Consider the following 14,981-nt stretch of genomic DNA (forward strand, 5'->3'; position numbering starts at 1 on the left):
CAGCACTAACATTCTTGCCTCACATTATGTCACATGAGATGGGATTTATCTGCCTTAACATTTAATAAAAAAGTTAGATGTCTAAATTTGTGCTGGTCACCTTAGGCTTCTTTTATTGTCAGTGACAAGAAACAGGCATCTCCAACGGATGAATCAACTCATTTTAAGACAGACATAAAAAGAGGCTATGGGGAATCCTCTCCTGGAAGCCTCCATCTCTCTTCACTGACTAAAGTCTATAGTGACCAGCTCAGATTTACACCACCTATCTTTTTAGATGGCTAACATCAGAGGAAATTAATCCTGCTCTTGACATCCTTCTGAAAGAGTACATGGGAAAAGTAAGCGTAAGATGCAGAAAAACAGAATTCTCAACAAGCATAAAAATCAAAATACACTGCCCCAGAAAAATTAAAAAAACAAGACCCTTTTGTGAAAATAACAGGGGATCTGTCCATTTGAAATGTCATACAGTGTTTAATCTCCAAGCCAGGATGGACTCAATCAGTTTTTAGGAGATTAAGAATACACAGAGAATATTTTCAGAATACGCTGACAAAGTAATATGCCTCTTCTGATTACGAGTAAGCAGCAATTTTCAAAAGCTTATAATTCAGTGCAATAAGGATAGACGTTCAGCAGCATGGCAAAAGGCACATCTTATAACCCATTAAAGCATCACTTTCAAATTTGAAGTCCTTGCTCAAAAGCAAAGCAGAGAGCTCCTAGAGCTTTTTTTAGAACATTTTCTTTTTTCCGTTTTCAGAAATTATACACCCATCTCACAGAAGCTTTTGCAAAGACATTCAGCCTATAGCAAAATTGTGGACAGAAAATGTCTGCCAAATTAATCAAAGTCAAAATTCAAGAACACCAACATTTGAAGAGAGAGATCCCTTTCCCTAAGTATTCCAAAAGACAAGGAAGCCCCTGAATCACACATTCATAGAAGATGGAAGACTTAATTGTCAAGTCTCACTGTACATTGGGCCAGTTTAAATGTTTACATTGGCAGCCACTTGAATTATGGACTATCCCAGAACGACCATTTGCATGTACCTCAAAGCAGAGTTCATAATGAAATTGTTAGACCGCTTTAAAGGTCTCACTGACCTCTGACAAGACTTCAGGAAGACATCTGTTTCTACTGTGGATTAATGGACCTCTATTACAAGGCTTTGTCCCTAGTTATGTCTTTGGGGTTTTTTTCTTCTGCAAACACAAAATGATACTAAAAATGTACTTTCTTTTCCATGGATCAAGTGAAAGAGATGCTCATTTTAAACATCTAAAATCCCCATCATATGACTTTCCACATCACGTGAATTATGGTGCTATTTCATAGCTAAAATATATTTTCACAGACTTCAATGTGATTTTTGTAGTTATATTCACAAGTCTTTAAATATAATTTAACACATTTTAGAAAGCTCGCAACTTCTGCCATCTCTCATCTTTAGCCAAAACTTAAGTAAAAACCTAAACTGAATAGCTAAATACATCAAAATAGGAAAAATAAAAAAAAATTAAAAAAATCACTAAATAAAATAGCAGAATCTTGTCTGATTTTGCTTACCCATAAATATTCCCAGAATCATAGAACAGATGAGACTGGAAGGGACCTTGGGAGATGATCTAGTCTAAACCCCTGCTTGAGTAGGATGAGATGGAGCAGGCTGCTTGTCACCATGTCCAGGGACATGTATTTCTATGGATGGAGACTCTACAGCCTGTTTGGGCAATTTGCTCCAGTGTCTGACCATCCTCAAAGTAACGATGGTTTTTGCATTATGTTTAAATGGAGTTTTCTATATTCAATTTGTAGCCATTGCCTCTCATCCTGCCACTGGGCACCAATGAAAAAATTCTGTCTCTGTCTTTACACCCTCCCAGCAGGTATTTCATGTGAAAATGAAATGCTATTCAGTATTTTGCTGTTCAGGAGAGGCAAGAATTTTGTGCTTAAATTAGTCCAACCACTAATCATATGACATCACCCAACCCACACATGATGCTTGGTGCTATACAAAATCAAGCTAGCATTTTTTAGATTCAGAAATTATGTATGTATATATGAATTATACAGCATCATGCCTACACTATAAATTACTATAGGACGCCTGCTTACCTGCTAGCCGTTTCTGACCATTTCCTCACTTTGGAGATCTGACTTTTAATTTGCAAAGGATATAAAAGACCGTGCACTACCAGAGTGTGAAATGCACAGCAAAACAGTAGTTGCCCATTAGATAATAAGCAAGGGTGCCTCACACAAGTTTTTCCACTCTTATAAATGGCAGAGCACTAAAAATATCTACAAGGTCTGAGACTATAGCTTACCAAGCAATTTAAGCTGTACAAGCTAGCAGAGCTGCCAAAAGAAGTTATCATGCACTCCCCCACACTTTTGGCTGCTAAATCCCACCACTATCACCCTTTGTACCAGTCATGGCCCTTGGACAGCCATATGGGAGAAGGCTGGGATAAACCCAGCTGAAAACAAAACTGTAGAAATAATTAGTTATTTTCAGCCAGAACCATTCTCCAAATTTATGAACAGCTACACATGCTGAGGGAGAATGACAATATGGGGAGGGGAAAAAGAAACTGGCACTGCTTCTTACACAGACGTGCCAGGTTAAACTGAATACTTAGGCTGAAACTACTCAATGCATAATACTGAATTCCCTAGGCATTACTTTCAGGATAAGCTGGATTGGCCTCTAGAGATGCCTGCTTCTCTCCTGATGGTAAGCAGAATCTAGGATGACTAACTTTAGAGCACTTCATTCCCATTAACAATTGCCATCGGGGGGAGGGGGAGAGGGGGAAAGTAGTATAGCTTACCATCTCACAAAAATAGGAGTACGTATTTTCTGTATGCTCCACAAATTTCTTCCTAAACCACATTCTACATCTATAAGCAATATGTTTCAGTGACATGGTCCTGTTTTCCTCCCACAGAGCATATAAATCCACAGCAGAAACAGCCACAGCCACAGTTAGGTTATAACTCACATTTCTTTGCAGTCACTTAGTCACCTTGCTGTGCTGCTGGAAGGGACGGTCTTTTCCTTTTTGCTCAAACTGGTTCTCCTTCCAGAAGAGTCTACCACCTCTACAGCAGATGAGGACAAAAGGTCCTTAACTTTCACTTGAAATTATCTAAGGGTAAGAAGAGAAAGGAACATAGTAAGTGCAAGCATCCATATTGTTTTATAGCAAGGTATTACAATCACCTCTTTAAAACACACTTTGGGGGCCATTCTTAGACACATGTACTGTGTACCCTGGAAGAAATTCCACATGTTTTACATGTTTCTTTCCTTCTTTGTTTGAAACATGTAAAGTAGTCATTACTCCTAAAACAGTCACCTACTCCACTCCTGAGATTCCCAGTAACAAGATTCAAATACTTTAAAAACTGGAAGTGTACAAATTAAAAGACAATTTCCTATTACTGATTTGTCTATTTTCCACCACCAAGAAAATTTGAATACTTTTGGCAGGATTCAAGCAGGCAATCACAATTTGATAAAAATAGGTTCACTGGAAACTATCTTGGCTACCCATTATTGATAAATATTTTAATCCGAACTTTTTGTTAAACAAAACAGCTCTCTGTTGCACTACATCTCATTGCTGAGAAAGTCAGACCTGGGGTTTATGATGGATAGCTCCATGAAAACTTAAAACTCACTAGTCAGAGTCAAAACCATAAACCTAATGTTAAAAATTACTGGGAAAGGAATAAGGAACAAAGCATAACACATCATCTGCTACTGTATTAATTCCCATCTTTAAAAGCATACTCCACTTTGGTGCCCAGCACACAACACAACCCAACAGAACTAATTAGCAAAGGTTCACAGAAGAAAATGTATATGATCAAAGGTTGAGAATGGTTTCCATATGAGGCACACCACAACTGTGAGACAGCTTAAGGGAAGGCTGTATAGGAGATAGAAGACTACAAAAGCCTGAAGAAGATGGAGAGGTTGCACAGACATCATCTGTTCCCTATCCCTTGAACTCAGGGAACTGCCTAGTAAAACTCCAGTTCAAAAGAAAAAGCAGGAATTTGTTCTCCACAAAATGGGTAACAGACCTGTGGACTTCTTCCCAAGAATGCTCCTGATGCAAGGAGTTTTTGTGAGTCAAAAGGGAGAGTGGATGTATCCCTGGAGGAGAGACTTCTCTGAAGACAGAGGATGGCCTGTGTGAACCATCGGTCTGAACCAGGATGATGATCCTATCTCCTTGTATATTCACTTATGCTAGTGCTAATTCAACAGATTCTAAGATCCATTTTACACTGATATATTCACCACACAAGAACCACAGTTGCTGCATTTGGTACACAGGGAGTCTAGTCTGACTTGCATTGGAAGTACAGGCTAGATCCTTTTGAACTGCAATGTGAATTCCCATGGTTGTCTGTATTTTACTACAAGCTTAATAAATGTGATTGAATTTTCCAAAATAGCATCACCACAGAAAATAAAACAAGGTAGCAAAGTCTTACTGTAAAGCAGCAGTAGCCTTCCACTCCCCAGTCCACAATTCCAAAGCAGCCAGGGTAGAGGGCTACAAAGCAAAGTTCTGCTTCTCAAGTTGTTCGCTGGTCTCGTGTGTTTGAGTCTGTAACTTCATCCATGTGTTCCCACTCAGTACAACAGATATAAATGCAGGGCAGCATCTCCATGTCCCAAGATTCATCTCAAAGCAAACCTTAAAAATCATATATTCTGTGTTCCAATATCTTCTCATTTGCTTTAATCTCTAGGATACAGCAGTGTTTCTGATTTATTTTGGGTAAGTGCAGATCAATTAAAATTCCTTCAGGGAAGCCTTCTGAACCAGCAGAAAGTGAATGACTGTCATCAGGAACAAACACTTTTTGCTGTCATGGACTGGCATGTCTCTTTTGAGCAAAAACTATGTTAATTCTATCCATACCTACCAGGTGTACCAAAGGAATATAAGCAGTCCTTTCTGCTGTCTTGCTAGATATAGATCTTTGTGTCTGTGAACTGAGTATCCCTATATGGAGACTTATGCATTGGCACATTATATGAAGAAGCAGTCTGTACTAGCACAAAAAAAATAACAGGACAAAAATAACTTTGTTCAGACATCAGTATGCAACCAAAGTCCCTTTTGCAAGATGCACAAATTAATACCCTAACGTTCCACCCAAAAATCAGAAATTTTCCACTCCATCTACACACAGACCTATTTATTATCATTCTTTTTAGACCCTACAGTGAGGAATTTGAATTACTGATACTTTTTTTGGTCAGCTTGATATATTGGATCAAAGTGTGTTTACTGTTCTGTCTATTCCCCCTCATCACTTCTATGTTCTGCAAAAGAAGAGGCTGCTACAATATTTGCTGTTCTGCTTGCTTCTGCAGCTCAAATGGCTACAGTGAGGATGAAAGAAAATTCACTTTACAGTGTGCTAATGATCAAAGACCCATGTACTACTGGCCTATAGCAACATTTTAGGCCACCCCTCCCTTCTACCATTTGTCCGACTTCTCTGTTTAGAATGTAAAATCTTATGGGTGAGAATACAATCCATCCAGCTCAAAAGGAATCTAAGTTCTGTTTGACATCCTGCACGTCACTGTGATACTAACTATAAATAAGCGCAAGCTGTAGCAAACAAGAACCGAATGTCTCAGAATTGATGTATGAGCAATGACAAGCTTCTTGCAAAACTGCAAGTTTTAGAGAAGTGGATTCCAGGTATACCCTACCAGATAAAATGCTATTGCAGGATAAACCCTCTAAAAACTACTTGATAGTAGTAACAACAACAACACAGACATATCATTGCCAGTATTTCAGTGTTAAGAAAGAATGCCATGCGAACAGGTATTAGAAGACATCTACCTACTGGTCACCAAATAAAAGCTGTGATTCTCATTCTTTCTATGCATGGCTTCAAGTTACATGATCTTGGCGCTCTCACACAAGGGCACGGAAAGGGGCAAAAGCTGATATGCAATTACTTCAGTTGCAAGTGCTGGGAATCAAGAGTTACCCAAAAAATTGTGTAAACTAAGAATGCTTTTTCAACCACTTGTTATATAATCCCATTTGAAAGTTAAACGAGCATTCATGCCTGCTTTAAAAATTTATTCCATATTTTCCCTAATTCAGTTATACCCCTGGTGGAAATCTACTTACACCAAAGTAGATATCAAAGATACAGGAAGAAATTTTTACATGAAGAATTTCTTAGCTTGTTTTTTATTTCTTGAACAGCATAGTGTTACAAGTAATATATAAGATTAAAGATATAAACATTCCAGAGTAAAAGTGTATCAATTTGGGGTATTAAAAGCTATGTCCGTGTGCAGGCTCACGCCATTTCCATAAGTTACCCAAGACACGAAGTAAAAGCTATATATGGTAATGTGATCTTATTAGCATTACTGTTATGGGACTTCTTTGGCAATTCATAAAGCCACAGCTGCATTACAAAGTCATCCCAAATAGGTATTGATAAAATACTTTATCTCACGACTGCCACGTATTTTTAGAGTGTGTTACATAAAAATGTGTTAAAGTGTTTGAGGACTATACAAGCAAGTTTCTCAATTCTTTTAGGATTATATATCTTATTTACAAAAAATCCAATGGCTCAGGTCCCTGACTAAATATGTCATAAAATTCCATCTTAAGCATCCTATTAGTTTCAATATCTATAGCCTATTGCGTGAAACTAAGCAAAAGACTAGAGCAGGATCTGGCCTGAAATCACAGTGTATAAACAATCAAGGACTGGATTGGAGTTTTGGTTTGAGATTGAATAGCAGTTGCTCTCATATGTAATTGTATAGTCGGCCTAATGTAGTATTACAATCATGTGTCTTTAGTACCGTGTTTATCTAAAAGCCTTTGCCCAGAAACCTTATCTCACAAAAACATAAGACTCACAAAAACAATCACTGCTTTGCTAGCGAACACTGAAACCTCTGTTAAGCAAGATGTATTAAAATACTGCCACAAAAGATACAAATATATCTGTGCAAATGTCCTTCCCAGCTGATCTCTGGTATCATTGTCCTAATCTGGAAAAAAGATAATGAATAAACAACAGATCAGTCACGATGCAAATAATTCAAGAAGTAAAGGTGTTATACTGCAAAATTCCCTAAATGTTGTGCTGTTCAACTGAATGAAGCTGAAGATAAACCAAACTGAATGTTTGGTTTATCTGCAAGTTAAGGAAGTTTACTGTGCTATTATTAAAAAAAACACTTCAGAAAACTGATATCAGAGTTGGTCCTACTTCCTTTCTCTTACATAATAAAAAGAGAAAGGCAGGACAAATTATCTATCTACAGGTAAAATGGCCTTTCTACTACAAGAGCCCATGCATCACTCCCATTAAGATAAACAATAATCTTGCCTATTCTTTGATCTAAATCTCCGGCAGGAGCCGAAAACACCCACTAAAATTTTTAATATTTTAAAATCTAGTCCTCTCACCGGTTGTACACTGAACTCTTCAAATCTTTCGGATTTGGATCAACATTAAGAGTTAGAGAAATACTCCTCATTTCTCTTGCAGATTCATTCAATATTTATTCAAAATATGTTGAACAGAAATACAACCTTAAACTGAATTGTAGGAGGATGGCCTGGCATGAAAACAAAGGTAAGACCTGTGTCTAAATAATTCCTTGCATGGCTAGCTGTCTACCATCCCAAAGTAAATGCTATATACAAGAGAGATGATATAGAAGACACAGGCTACCTAGCTCTATCAGGCAATCTGCCAACAAAGATAAAATGCTGGATTCAGGACAACCAAATGGAATAATTGGTAAACAGTTGTTAAACCAACATCTAAGCTTGGGGAGGTTAAACAGCTAGGAGTAAACTTGCATAGTAGTTCTTGTGGCAAATATATCTATTTTTCTCCAGCCATCCCCAGTGGGAAGAGTGCAACCTCCTTTATCTGATATTCCTTCCAGCTCTATCTGCCCTTCTCTTTCCAATGCTAGGCTACCATTTAACAGAGGCACACAGCACGTTCTGAAGAGACGAATACTGAGCGCTTCGGTGTGATTCCAGACATGCAGTACTACACCCAACTCAATCAGGGAGGGCTCTGCAATCGACACCAGTACTGACATGACGATAGCAGGAATTCAAGTTTTGTTTTTTAATCCACCTAATTTCTAAATGGTTTTGATTCCAATCACCTGAGAGAAGATCACTCAAACACACAGTACTACTACAGTGCTGCAGGGGGGTAGGGGGTGCACTCCTAGACTGGCAGGTGCAGAATGTTTTTGTAGAAGGAGAGATGTGAGAAATTCCGTAAAACTTCACCTGGCTTTTTTTCCCCCCTCTATTTCTCCTTTCTCCTTTTATTTTTTATTTTTAATCCCACGATCCGTTTTGCTGAAAACACTCTCCCCTCTCTTAGCCCTGCAAGGAACACAACACATGCATGGAGCCAGCAGCGACAGGAGCACAAGAGGCGAGCATTCAGTGACAGCCGAGATGCCTCCTTGTCACCTTAGGCAATGCCTGGACACAGAAGGGCTTAGACAGGATGGAGTGAGGTCAGCGATGCTGAAGCCAAAAGTACAAGGGCATGAGGTTTGAAAAACAGATTATGATTGATAAAACACTGGAGACTGTGGCTGGCCAAACAGTAGGAGCATATGCTTATTTGAGGAATGATTTAAATTGTTACACAAAAGAAGGAAGACCTAATCTAAAAATGTGAACACCGCTGTGCCTGAATGGACTTGCTCTTGCGGACCTACTTGTTTGCTCCTGGGTGCTGTGAACAGGATGACATCCTTGGGACATCTTCAAATCCAAAATTTCCCTTCTGAACTTTGGCAAATTGGGATGTAATTAAATGTTCAGATACACTGTGGAGTTTTCTAGGAGAGCCTGATTTATTTTATTGCCATCACTATATTGGCTGGTATGTATTTATTTCACAAAGCAGTGCAAGTTACCTTTTTGAGTAATTGTTACTTGTTTTGTCGACTTCATTTCATGCATTTAGAGCATACAGTGGCCTAGGGTGGGTAAAGGCAATGATTTTCAGAAAGGATACAGCAGCACAATGACATAAGCCACTCTAAACTGGGGCTGAAGCAGCCCTAACTTCCCTCAGCTTCCTCTTCAGCTCCAGCTGCAGACTTCTGCTCCTTCCTTGTGCCTAATTGGACATTTGTGCAATTGCAAAATGAGACAGATCAGGGAGTTCAATTATTTGAAAACAGTCCTGCAAAACAAGTGATCAGCTTTTGACCAAAACGGGGATAACCCTGCCATGGCAAGAGAGGAGTGGAGAGATGTGGCCTGGATAAAGGTGGGACATACAGCTGTAATGTGGCTTGGCTTGCACTGCTGAGAAGCTCACCCTGTGCATCTTGGGGTGTAGACTGATGAACACTTCTTCCAGTGGCAGAGGCACCACATCCTCCTTCCCAGCACCTGCCACTGAGCTGTGCCAGGGGACCTGTGCATGGTGCCATGCCATGGCACCATGGCACCTGCTACATGATCAGCCATGCCATGGAAGTAATCTAAAGGTCCACCCTGCAGACCCGCAAACCACTGTATGAGCATCTTCAGAGGTATGGCAAAGAGGAGAAGGAATCAAAAGATGCTTACGCCAGTACTACTACTAAAGAAGCATTTACCACCCCATGATCTGATTAGCCTATGGACTCCAGCAGTCAAAAGCTATCAGATATCACTGCAGCCTACCAAGTGCCGTTGTCCCCAGCTGCCTCCCCCTCCGCTTGTCTCCAGCCTACAAAGACTCACTACAAAGAGGTGAGAAAACCCACACTTTATATGAGATGGAAGTGCAGTCCTTGGGGCACAGATGTGGGCTCTATGACTAGGACAGGCTGCAGAAGGGCAGCAAGGACTATAGCATGAAAATGAAACAGCTGCTGGTTTTGATTTACATATCTTAGGGAACTGGGCTCCATTATTAGACTGCCACTGGTCTGGCATGCTTTGACATATTATTGTTATATTTGTACAATATATTACAATATTTTGTTATATTTGTACACAAGTATGCACACACTTGTGATCGACTCACTCAATAGGCCACTGTTTGTGTTTATATTGCAAAGTGAAAACTAAATCCAAGTAAAAGGCTGGGATTTGGCCTTAAGATAAAACAACTTTTTTAAAATTCCAAAAGGAGACCCTAAATTCTACTTTGTATCACTCTTTATTTCAATCATAGTTCGTTTTTATGATGTATCATCTATCACATTTTTTCCAGATAACATGGCTGTACTTTAGCTAGTACAAAGTACACAATGCACATATACATCGTCTACAACATTCAGAGTGCACATGAAACAACTGTGGTCCATCATTCTATTAAACTATTGTTCACCTCTTAATAGTTTTGTTTAATAGATACAAGAGGGTATTCATTAAATTAAACCCTAATACAAACTATCAGTTTGCAAACAGAGCTGCAAAGTATGGTATGCCTGAATTCACAGTTCAAGAAATTCTTTTTTTCATATTTAATAATTTAGACTTGCTTATGTATTCATTTTCTCCATAATTAAAAAATAATAATAAAAAGGAAAAAAAAACCAAACAAAACACTTAGAGAAAACAGGGAGAAATACCTTATCTGCATTTCTCTTGCAATTCCATTTGGACAACTGTATTTCCTAAGCGTAGCCCATTCACTGCTGGATATGTAATTACCTTCAGTTCATAGTCTAGACATTAATGCTTTCGTAGTATTTAAGACTCCTTGTAACATGCTTGCTGCTTTAAGTAAGCAAGGCTAAATCTTGACCAGATAAATTAGCAAAGAATGCAATAAAAGCTGCAATAAAAGAACTTTATCCTCCAAACCTTCAAGTTGCTGCTAAATGAGATTTCTTTGAAATGCAGATCAGTTGAACTAGATTAGTGAATTTTAGCTCCTGTCAACATCATAACAAAATACAAATACAATTGTTCACTGGCCTTATCTCCATGCTTCCATCTGCTGCCTTGTTATTTACTTTCCTTGATTTACTATGCAGATCTAAATAAGACACATCAAGGAGGGCTTACAACACAATGGCTTCTTAAGCTTTACATCAAGGTATTTGAAACTGAAGCCCTGAAAGGGCTGCCATCAAAGACATATCTCTAATGAACTTCCATATCAGAGAAGGTTTGGTATTTAATACTGCTGTGAAAAGAAAAAGCTACAAATCAGAATGGCCTATGAAGGAAAATGTCTGCAAATCTTGATGAGATTAGCACCTACCAGAATTAGTATCCTAATAAAAATGATATCTGGTTCCTTGAAGAGTTAAACTCCCAACTTTTGCAAAAATACTGCCTAGCGTCAGAATGGGAAAACTCAGCTTACAAGGTTGAAAGGTCAGGGCAGTATTCTTTATTCTCCACAAAATGTTCGAAAAGCATTTTTGCTGGTGTCTTGATTAAGCTACTGTTGACAAACTAGCCTTGGAATTAAATAATTAACACAACTACTATGGTACTTTGTGCAACAGCAGGATTTTACAGTATCTTTAAAAAAATTAGCAACAACTTCATGGCAAAACAATGTAATTGAAAATGACAGCATGCAACATTTGTTCATCAATTTTACTATTTTCCTTTCTCCCCCACAGCAATCTATGGCAGTGCAGGATAAAATCTCCTGTCAGTTTGCTTAAAAAAACAACTCTTAAGTGCCACTTCTATTACATGCCACAGCCCTACTTGCAAAGTGCAATAAACGAAGAAGTTTTCTCCTCATGATTTAAACTCTATATATATATCTGATAGATTACACAAATATAAACAGCTTGAAAGTTTCCACAACCCACACATAACCTTGTGCAGTAAACCGCCAGTTCTCGCAGCATGCTGCCATTTGACAGGAATTTTTTTGCTAGGCACCAAAGTCCATAAACAAATGATACTTTTCTTTCTTAAGAAAGCATTTCAATCATTTATGTTCTTCTATAGCAAGGGAAGATCCCACAAGCATGTTCCATACCGTGGATCAATCAGCTCCAAACTGAAGTAGACATGTTGTATGCTCCAGTGCCTGGAAATCATGCTGCAGGCTTACCAGATGATGAAAACAGAGGTATGCAGCGTAGGGGAGCCCCACATGGCACCCGCTAGCTTCTGGGCATGTCAAACTTCACAACTGCCCTACAGTCAATGACAGCAAACACCTTCCCTTTTCTTCTCGCCTCCAAACATCTACTTGTCTTTCTACCCTCCTTCCAAATTACAGGCAGTCTTCCAGAAACAAAGCCCCCAGACAGAAGCAGCATCCCATGGCTATACTGCAGAAACCGCAGTTGTCTTTTTGCTAGATTTCATTTCGTACGGGCTATGTTCCAGGCTTACTTATGGCCACGAGAGACCACTATCTTTCCTTGTTTAATGAAATGACAAAACAACAGATTTGCATATGTAGAAGCAGGTGCTGTAACAGGTTTGACTACTCTTGACCTAAAGCATGTAAAAAAGATTTATCAGCAACAGCTGTCCCTAAGGTATTTGGGCTCTGATGGACAGTCAAAACTTTACCATCTGCACTGCCGTGTGTTAAAAATGACAATCTGAATTAAAAGCTGGTCAACAAATCTCATATAACTAATGCTTTCCGTATCCCCATCCATATGCTGAATTCCCAAGATACACAACACTTAGATTATCTACTATAAATACCAGTCTTTAAATCTAAATAAAATAAGTCAATCTAGGAAGATGTGAAAAGTAAGTCTGTGGGAGTTGCTACTTATTCACGAAACAAGCATTTGAATAATATTTTGAACATACGTAAGTTTGAAATGCTTCAACAATTTCTCATCATGATAAAAACATTTATTCTTTTAAAATAGCATTATATCTCTTTTCCAAATTAAATAAAATAGCTATAAATATTTATGTAGGCTAATTTGAGGATTTATAGCGCTACAGCATTGTTTAGGCTGTGGATTATTAACTGACACAATTTTTGTTTAGTTTAAGTTCTCTGAAACCTTTCTTAAATGCCTTGACAACAAACCCGATTGACACCAAAACATTTCAGAGCATCTCTGTGTCCTCTGCACAATGAAGGTATCACAGGAAGCAAGGTTTGTGGTTTATGTTCTGATTTTTCCGTATGAAGAGGAATTGTATTTTTTCCCCCGGACCAGAGGAAGCAACCTGAGAGTCTGAATATGACCCCCTGGTGAACACAGGGACTTGGTCTGGAGCTATGCTAGCAGAAGGTAGCACCATATGCCCCGAGCCCCAACTTGGATGCTCTTTCTACAGTCTAATGTGCTTGTCAAAAGATGTTAAAATCACAGATTTACATTCTCTGAATAATCTTTATTATTGTACAAAGTAAAAAGGAAGGATAATACAATTTATTATGACTTATACAGACTAGCATCCAAAGCATACTTCCACAGGTTTAAACTGTGAGATCTTTTTTTTACTGGTGAACAGTTTCTGAAGTGTTTAACGTCACAGCAATCTTGTGTCTAGTATCAGCCACAGCTACTATAACTCTTTTTGATCATAAACTAACTACATTCTAAACATCAGCACTAATAATTTTCCTTACAAATGTGGGAAAATACAGTTCATGACCTGAAAATGAATGAAAATTACCGATCTTTGCTCCACTGAATTTCACTGAACTTTTAAAATATATATATTGGGGTTTTTTAAGATTTAGAACACCAGAGATCTCATCACCGTAATCCAGGAAGGAATATCACTAAAATCAGAAAAAAACAATCCATGGAGCACATACTGGAAGTAAATTTGAAATAACTGAAAATGTGCTTCAGAACATTTCTAATCATAGTTTTAAATGTGATGGCACATGAGAATTCATTCACTTTGTGTTTTGTTCCTTGTTTTTTAGAAGAAAGAGAAGCATTTTATTTTAAACATATAAATACATATATGCCCAAATATATTTGCAGGCACTGCTGAAAGACAGGAGGTACTTTTTTTCTCAAGTGAATAACAAAACTATCTTGCAGAATTTCATGAGATTCAAGTGATCTTTCAAACAGTTACGATTTCCTGCAAAAACAATGCAGACTTAGGAAAAAAAAGAAATACAATTTATTTACTCGCTAGGTTGTAACTGTCTGTTGAGAGCTACAGTGATCCCCTCAAGAGCATAAATATTTAGACAAATTTTAAAATGTGTATTATATACTTGACAGAACGTATTTACATGACAGCTCAGAGCTTAAGCAATCTGATCAGAAATATTTCCTCTATAAAACAAAATCTAGTTAGGGGAAAAAAAAAAAAAAGGCAGCTCAGCCATGTAAAGAGGCTTGAGATTAAAAACATAGCCATTTAGAAACAGATTAGCTATTTAAGTGTTTCCGTCAAAACTGCGATAACCTTCACCCTACTTCCCGATTCACTGGATCCTATGTATGAGTTTATGAGAATCGCAGAGGAGCGGCACATGGCATTAACTCTGTGTCTTCTTTTACTAAGCTGTTTAATTGCCTGCTCGTTATCTGCTGCCCTCCGCTCCCGCGGTTGCTGTATCCCGGCCAGGCAGGGCTGCCTCGGCATGGGGGAATGCCCATCACACCTGGCTGCCCCCGGGAAGGCCAGGGGATGGGGAGGAAGGACATCAGCCCTCTCCTGCATGACAGAAAGCTGGAATCCAGCTTCCTGCACAACACCGCCAAGGTGATGTCCAAAAGTGACAGGGATGGGAGTAAGGTGGAAATAAACCTTATCCACTCTGCTGGCACTTGGTGAGGGTAGACTCCACCACCTCCCTGAAGCCCAGCACAGCTCTCCCCAACATGCCCACTGAAGGAGCTGAGGGCTCATTTATCCCTCCGTTGACCTACTGCTCTTTATCTTGGCAGTATTTAAATGAGTTCCATATTTTGGGATCAGATTTTGTGACTCCGGGTCTGGCTTGCCAGTGGTAACAAGTACATTCATCAAGC

The 14,981-nt window shown here is 38.7% G+C and overlaps 1 protein-coding gene across 1 annotated transcript in view; it reads right to left on the reverse strand.

Annotated features, from left to right (window-relative positions):
- The window catches only part of FOXP2 (forkhead box P2), a 415,715-nt gene that overhangs the window by 347,982 nt on the left and 52,752 nt on the right, over positions 1-14,981 (reverse strand). Inside the window, exon 2 of the mRNA XM_030479870.2 lies at positions 3,019-3,165. The gene's annotated coding sequence lies outside the window, so the exon portion shown is untranslated. The remainder of the gene's footprint in view (positions 1-3,018; positions 3,166-14,981) is intronic.

This window comes from Strigops habroptila, chromosome 3, assembly GCF_004027225.2.
Source record: "Strigops habroptila isolate Jane chromosome 3, bStrHab1.2.pri, whole genome shotgun sequence".
NCBI lineage: Eukaryota > Metazoa > Chordata > Aves > Psittaciformes > Psittacidae > Strigops > Strigops habroptila.